This window comes from Peromyscus eremicus, chromosome 1, assembly GCF_949786415.1.
Source record: "Peromyscus eremicus chromosome 1, PerEre_H2_v1, whole genome shotgun sequence".
NCBI lineage: Eukaryota > Metazoa > Chordata > Mammalia > Rodentia > Cricetidae > Peromyscus > Peromyscus eremicus.
In genome coordinates this window covers 145311121-145319311 of record NC_081416.1, presented here as the reverse complement: position 1 = coordinate 145319311, position 8191 = coordinate 145311121, and the positions used below count along the sequence as shown (strand labels likewise).

At 37.6% G+C, this 8191-nt stretch overlaps 1 long non-coding RNA gene across 1 annotated transcript; it reads right to left on the bottom strand.

Annotated features, from left to right (window-relative positions):
- Nucleotides 1-387: 387 nt before the first annotated feature.
- LOC131902341 (uncharacterized) lies at nt 388-6517 on the bottom strand. The gene is made up of 3 exons (XR_009377070.1): nt 4833-6517; nt 3965-4133; nt 388-949 (listed from the first exon to the last, which is right to left on the bottom strand). It is a non-coding gene; the product is annotated as an uncharacterized LOC131902341 (long non-coding RNA).
- Between the last annotated feature and the right edge of the window lie 1674 nt (nt 6518-8191).

Below are 8191 nucleotides of genomic sequence, written 5' to 3'. Positions count from 1 at the left end.
AGAGCAGCACAACCCTAAGGTCAGGTCGGGCAACAGATGCATGGTTTTATACGCTGGGCTCTGGGTCCATATATGTCAGACCTACCAAAACAATCAAAAAATAAGACATTTCCACAGGAAACTTCCAAAGATACTTGAACTGAATTTTTAGTGAATTAAAAATGGATTAGAAATACACATCTTCTTGAGGTTCTGGAAAATGTGATTTTCCTGTGATTTTTTTTTCTTCCCTGCCATTCTGGAAAATTATTTTGTGTTTAAGGACAAGACTGAAGTTTACATTTTATTCCAAAAACATCTGAGTATTATGTGATAGTTCAAGTTGCTAAAAATACCACTCTAACGATTTTTTGTTTTGTTTTGTTTTGTTCTTTACCTTTAAGAAAATTTGAAATGTAATGAGTCACAGAAAAACACTTTGAAAAAGCTTAATTCTACAGAGCATGATAGAGGGAAGAAATTCAGAGGAGAGCATCCACTGGTCCTCATAACAGGGCAGCTCACTATTTCAATGTATCCATCAGGACCTCAGTTCTCTGCTTCTCTGGGGAAGGGTTCAATCTCTATTGAATGACTTTCATGTCCTTATAACTTCTCAGGACAATATCCTTCCTGACTAATCCAAATCATCAGGGTTTTGACCCTGCTGAGAGTTTTTAGATACCTTCACTTTTGTCAAATAACATAAAACACGAGAACAACAAAGTCCCATTGTTTTGGTGGGTCCAGGTTGTTATCCAAAGGAGGAAATGTTGAAGGTATTTATCAACAGGATAGGTGTCATAGAAGCCACTCAGAATTCTATCTGTAGCAGAGGCTGGAGGAGATCTCACCGCTGCTGTGCTCACCAGTACCTGAGAAGGCACATGAACCCAAGGGTAGGCTTGGAAAAGTGAGTCCTTGGCCTTATTCATCTGCACATCTTTCACATCTTAGGTGGTGTGTTGTTCTGAATGAAAGAAATAGATTCATCAATAAGAGAAGAATATTCTTGTTTTCAGTGGAGAAAAGTGATTAGCCAGCAAACATACAACTTTATATATTGCTAAGTATTTGAAATAAACACCTACATGGGGACATACTGATTTAAAAGCATGAGGGAACTTTCAAATCAAATTTATTAAAACAAAACACATAGCAAATGGCTAGCAAAATGAATTGTTTTGTTGGCTGGAAAAACACATCACATCATAGTGTTATTTATTGTACTGAAGAAAAACATAATTAAACACTCATCTAGAAATATATATGGATTATTGACATTTTTTTACATGTACAGAATCAAAATAATCAAAATCAACGTAAATTATTTTTCATCTTTATAAAGTACCTTGCAGTTTGTTTTAAAGAATGGGACTGGTGTTTTGTGGTTATTTCAAATGTGTATATGTTTCCATACACCTGTAATTAACTTAAGCGATATCAGCAGTTGAAACACTAAACACCTGAGCAGTCATAAGTAATTTGCTATTTTATGTGATTATTTTTAATGAGATAAATGGGAAAACTTTGCATGACACATAACAGCTGGTAAGCAGTAAATGAAACCAAATGGGCTACTATAGTCTTTCATTAACATGAATTTGTGCAGAATCTTAACCTTCAAATACTGGACTCTGGTCAGAAATATAGGGTAAAACAAAAAAAATATGGTCCCTTTATTAATAACAATTCACTATTGATGATTGATGGGAAAGGAAGGTGGTGAGGAAGATCAGAGACAGAGAGAGAGAGACAGAGAAACAGAGAGACAGAGAGACAGAGAAACACAGAGAGAATTGGTTTAGGATATAAGTGAATCCTGTACTATGTATATGTATAGGAACTCAAACACCTAATGAAAAAATCAGGACCTGTGACTTTTCCTCCTGACCACCACGTATATTTATTGTATCTAGATTACAGGTTGAGCTGTAGGTAAACTTAACGTTAATGATTGTGCACATGTTTGCTACCATCCATAGGTATTGTTGGTGGAGAATAAGACCACTACCATAGTTCAAAGACAAATTTGAAGCAAACTTTAATTAAATCTCTGGCCAGGTCCATCTCTGGTTTCCCACAAAATGGCTCTGTATCACAGTTTGGAGGGGCTTAAGGAGGCAAAAACCACAATTCACAGTGTTTCTCATCAGATCTAATAAGGGGCAAGCATACATACTATATTTCTTGCTTATGAACCTCCCACCCACGTGTGATCAAGCACATCTGGTGTAGTTGGGTCAAATAAACTTGTTTAGGGGAGTGAAATCATGTGGCTTGTTATCTTCCATAAACAATAGCTCCAACATTTCAGAAACTATCTGTCCTTGGAAAAGGGCCTTCCAGATCAGAGGCATTTTTGCTTCTTGGGTTCCAGGCACAGTATTTAAGACTTAAAATGCAACTTTGTTTCTTATTGTATCTAAATGCAGAAGTGCTTGTTGAAAAGCTGATATTTTCCCTGGAGTATGAGTTCCAGCTAAAACCTCTACTGAGGTTGGCATGAGGGTGTTCCTACTGAGCAACCTTCTTGCATGACATGTTTGTACCAGTTGTATTTCGTTTTGTTCAATTAATTTTAAATTTTGAGCATTATTTTTTATTTATTTATTGTTTAGGGGGACATTCTTGAGGAATCCAACATTATATCTTTTAAATTTTGAATAGTTCCTAGAGATTAAATACCCTGAGCAGGTTTTTATATCAAGGGAATTTTATCTGTAATTATTTCTGTTTGTTGGGATTATCTTTGTGCTTTAATCTTTATCTACACCTCTTGTGAAAATTTTAAATGTAGAGCAAAGTTAATAGATCTTGAAAGTGAAAATGAATATTGGCACTACTCAGATATCAAAAGGAAACCTGTTGGTTCATCGGGGTGAATATAGCAAAGTATAGGGTCTTGTGTGCATGGGATAAAACCCACAATCTTGTACTCTACATAAAATAATCATAGATATAAAAGATTTTACTCATGCTCCAGTGGTTACCATCCCACTCATGGCCACATCAGGAGCACTGGTTCACTAGTGGGTCACTAAGCAGAAAAAAAAAAGAATTGGAAGTGGGTTGGGAACACACCCTGTGTAGCCATTTCAAGCTCAAATGATAGACATTAAAGGGGTAGAGATGATAATGCAATGGCTTGACAGGTAGGTTTTTAATAACATGTGAGTTTATGGTGTTACCACGTGACCATCCAGAGCTACATTGTCAATAAAATAGCCATTCTACTTATTCTATGTAATTAAAACTAATTTAAGATATCAATAAAATTTTAAATTTTGAAGATGGTTTTTGGTAATTTTAAGTTCTTTTCTAAAGCCCATTTTCAAGACCTTCTCATTTCCATCATTTCTCCTGAGCAGTTCCTTATGACATTACTTTCTTTGATGTTAATGCATCTTTACTAATGACTGCAGAGACGAATTCATCTATGGATAGATTTCTAACACCTTTTCTCTTTCATTTAACTTATTATTGTTGCGTGCAGAAGTTCCTGATTGCAAAGCAAATAGTATTTATAAAATATGGAAGATAGAGTCTGGGGCAACGGCTCAGTGGATAAAATCTTTGCCATTCCTGCATGAAGGCCTGAATTATATCCCTAGAACCTACATAAAGCTGGTGCATGATGAGAGTCAGAGACAGGAGAATCCCCAGAAGTTTTGGGCCAGTGAGTCTTTTGTCCTAACATAATTGACTCATATAATTTATTCAATTCTTGTTGTATTGAATGGTTAAACTTTCCCAATCCACATTCACTTTGAAATAGTATAAAAGCCTGTTAAAATTCTGTATTTATACATGTACATTGTGTATCCATATAAACCTATAAATCCTAACTCTATATGTAAATATATTCTATACATTTAACATTAAATTATTTTGTGACATAACACCTGATCTTCTAAAGAAGGTATTTCTAGACCCAAACCATCATTATAAATGAAAAAGTAACATATTTTACTAATGTATTTACCTGAGAAGTCTGGAACCATTGACTTAATAGGCCTTTTCCATGGTTGTTATGTTGTCTAGTGAATTAGATCATTAAGTTGGAACTATGAAGTTCCAAAAGAGTAGATGATGACTAGAAATTCCTCATTTCTTGTAGCAATGTTGGGTTTGATGTTCCAGCACATCAAAACCTGAAAATATAATGTTAGTGAAAAAATATAATCGATTTTATATGGAAATGGTTCTCATTAAAACTAGAGTACGTCTATATCTAGAGTTTTCCTGGTCCTGCCTGGCCCACGGTCAGGACAAATCTCTCTCATCCGCCAGTCCCGCAACTGCTCAGACCCAACACACAGAGACTTATATTACTTATAAACTGTATGGCCATGACAGGCTTCTTGTTAACTGTTCTTATATCTTAAATCAACCCATTTCTTTTAATCTGTAGGTTACCACATGGCTTGTGGTTTACCAGTGTCTTAACATTTTCTCATGGTGGTGGCTGATAGCATCTCTCTGCCTCAGCCTTTCACTTCCGAGAATTCTCTTCTCTGCTTGTCCCGCCTATACTTCCTGCCTGCCTACTGGCCAATCAGCATTTCATTTATACAGAGTGATATCCACAGCACTTCCCCTTTTCTTTTTTTTTAAAGGAAGGTTTTAAATTTCACATAGTAAAATTACATATAACAGAACAATTATCAAGCAAAAATTACAGTTACAATATCTAGTCTATTTGTATTTGGCAAAATTAAAGAAGATATTCTATCTATCCTATATTTGTGAGTCTAAGGTTTCATATCTAACTTATCTTTTATCATAACTAAGGAAATTATAACTATCTAGTCTTCAGCTACATCAAAGACCTCAGAAGTATATAATATTACCTGAGAAACCGGAGAAGGAGGCAAGCAACTTTTGGGAGTCTTACAAGAGTAGACAGAGACAGCTGGCAGCCTAGACAGTCATCCAAAGTTCTTCTGTAAAGTTGGGATATCTGTCTTCAGCCACAGGCCTAGAGTCTCTCAGTCACTTCTCTCTGTGTTACCTGTAGAATGTCTGGCAGTTTCCTTTGTGAAACAGGAACCCGAAGGACCATTTTCCAAGCAAAGTTCAGTAGTCACCTTCCTATGAGTCCTGCATGTCCAGTCAATCAAGCAGTCCAGGCAAGAACAGTTTCTTGCCCGAATGGTTATTTTTGTCAAGAAGAAGATAAACTCCATATAGTGTGTCTTCAATGCCCATCCTCCTCTCTGAAGTAAATCGATGCTGCCAGGAGCAGACATGTCTCACTGTCCAGAAAGTCTAAATTTTTAAACATATTTTAAATGCCATATTCTGTAGGTCTTTGAAGTGTTTGAAGATTACCTATCTATCTGAAATATATCTATGTATACCTAGAAAACGTAACTAACATGGCTACAAGTTTGACTATCACAGAAGACTATTAATCTGTATTTTTAATTATCCATTATAATTTAAATGAGTTATATAAATATAATACCTCAAATGAGAGTAGAAATACATATACAGTATAACAAACTTAAGTTTAAACTTGTATCAATAAACTAAAATCTATAGCAATGTAAAACATTTCTAAACAAGTTATTGTTCTTTAAAAGTAGGTTCATTAATTTACTCTTTCATCCTATAGTTGTCTATACTATCCCCCTTTCTTCTTTAGAAAGAGATTGTATTTATATTCAACCTGGTTTAAATAAAAGTATTGATTTTTATCTGTCCCACACCAGAGGGCTCTTCTGATATGGGATACAAGAATCTCTTAACCTTTTCTTTTAGTAATATGCTTAGGTTTAGAAAAGGAGTGAGCCAATTCCATCTCCAAAGACAGCTTGGTATATTTGGGAATTTGGGCATAGCTTCTCTTATTACTTCCTGCTGGAGGGGGGGGGTGCTGTGTCTTATGGGGACACAAAGAAATTTCTATGATTATGGAGTAGTTCGTGATGCTGTATTGTCTGAGCCAGTTGCCTTGAAACCATTGTGGATGTTGGATCATCTAGGCCATGGTGTCATCGGAGACCTTTCAGGGAGTCTTGGCTGGTCAAACCTGATGTATCTTAATCTGGAACAAATTCATAGCCTCTGGCTTTCTGTGGAAACAAAAGCAGAGCCTCCTTTCCAAAGCAACATATCCTTATATCCAAATTTTGAACTCAAGGTATCTTTAAAATATACATATTGGCTTAACTTAATAGCTTTTACAATCAAATGTTTTTTCTGCAGTTAAGAATATCAAAGACCTGGTCCCACTGCCTGGATGCCTCCCAAACAGATCAAGCCAATCAACTGTCTCACCCATTCAGAGGGCCTGATCCAGTTGGTGACCCCTTAGTCATTGGTTCATAGTTCATATGTTTCCATTCGTTTGGCTATTTGTCCCTGTGCTTTATCCAACCTTGGTCTCAACAATTCTCGCTTATATAAACCCTCCTCATTCTCGCTAATTGGACTCCCAGAGCTCCACCCAGGGCCTAGCCATGGATCTCTGTATCCAGATCCCTCGGCCTGGGAGGAGGGGACTGGACCTGCCTGGACTGAGTCTACCAGGTTGATCTCAGCAGGGGAGGCTTTGCCCTGGAGGAGGTGGGAATGGGGGGTGGGCTGGGGGGAAGGTGAGGGGGGCCAGAGGGGAGAAAACAAGGGAATCCGTGGCTGATTTGTAGAACTGAATCGTATTGCAAAAAATAAAAAATTTAACAAAAAAAGAATATCAAAGACAACATAATCCAGATTCTATGTGTGATATCCATCTTTACATGGCTTATTTTTATATTAATTTTACTGTTTCTTTAAAGACTTTATTTTTTAAAACTATGTATCTCTTTATACAACTGCCTTTTTTGTTTGTCTCTTTCAAGCCTATGTATATTTTACACACATTGTAAACGATTCTATCTGAATCTGTCTTGTTTGTTTGTTTGTTTGTTTGTTTTTTGAGACAAAGTTTCTTTCTGTAGTTTTGGTGCCTATCCTGGATCTTGCTCTGTAGACCTGGAACTCACAGAGATCTGCCTGGCTCTGCCTCTGGAGTGCTGGGATTAAAGGCGTGAACCACTACCATCTGGCTTTTTTTTTTTTTTTTTTTTTTTTTTTTTTTTGAGACAGGGTTTCTCTGTGTAGCTTTGTGCCTTTCCTGGAACTCACTCAGTAGCCCAGGCTGTCTTTGAACTCACAGAGATCCACCTGCCTCTGCCTCCCGAGTGCTGGGATTAAAGGCATGCGTCATCAACCCCCGGCTTGAATCTGTCTTATTGTGAACCTATTGCTTTAAACTGCAGTATTCTAAGACTGAAATGGTGCTGTGGCTTCTGGCTCTGCCCACCTTAGCTTCCCAACATGGTGGTGGTACATTAACTGCCAGCTCTAGGAGCCATCAACACTTAGAAACAGTGGGTCTCAGCATGTAGCCCAGAAACCTCTTTTTTTTTTTTTATAGCAAAAAACTATATCCAACCCATACCATAGTATGCAGCTTGGAGACACCTCTGTGTAACACAGCATAGGTCAAGCCTGCATGCCACAAAGCCACCATAGAAAAGCTCAAACCCGCATGTTGTGGCATCTAGCCACCCATATGAGACATGAAGCAAAAACCTGGTTTTAGCTATGTTTAGAATTGTTTATTAAATATTCTCAGGTTTAAGGTAGAAACTCAGGCCGTTGGGCACCATTTGTAGCTAGAGTTTTCCTGGTCCTGCCTGGCCCATGGTCAGGACAAATCTCTCTCACCCACCAGTCCCACAGCTGCTCAGACTCAACTGAGTAAACACACAGAGACTTATATTACTTATAAACTGTATGGCTGTGGCAGGCTTCTTGTTAACGTGGAACCAAAATAAGACCAAAATGCTTTTACCCTAAAACTAAGGCCTAAGATTTCTCCTTTTAGGTACAGGCCATGAGTTACTGGAACAGGCCATGAGTTACTGAAACCAGTCAGTTCAGATTCCAGAAACCAGGAAGTGTAAAAGTACAGAGTCACAAGGTAGTCAGGAGGTAATGACTGCGGACTATGGAATGTCCTCTCCTTGGTTCCCTAGGTAACTGTTTGACCATAGAATGTCCCAACCCTAGTCTCCATAGTAACTATAGTAACTGTGTAATCACCAGGTATCCCCATCTGGAGGCAACCAATGAGAAATGCTGACGGGCAACCACCTCCTCAGAAGGAAAATTGAATCGTGATTTCTGGAATTCCTAGACACAAGCCCATCAGAATTGA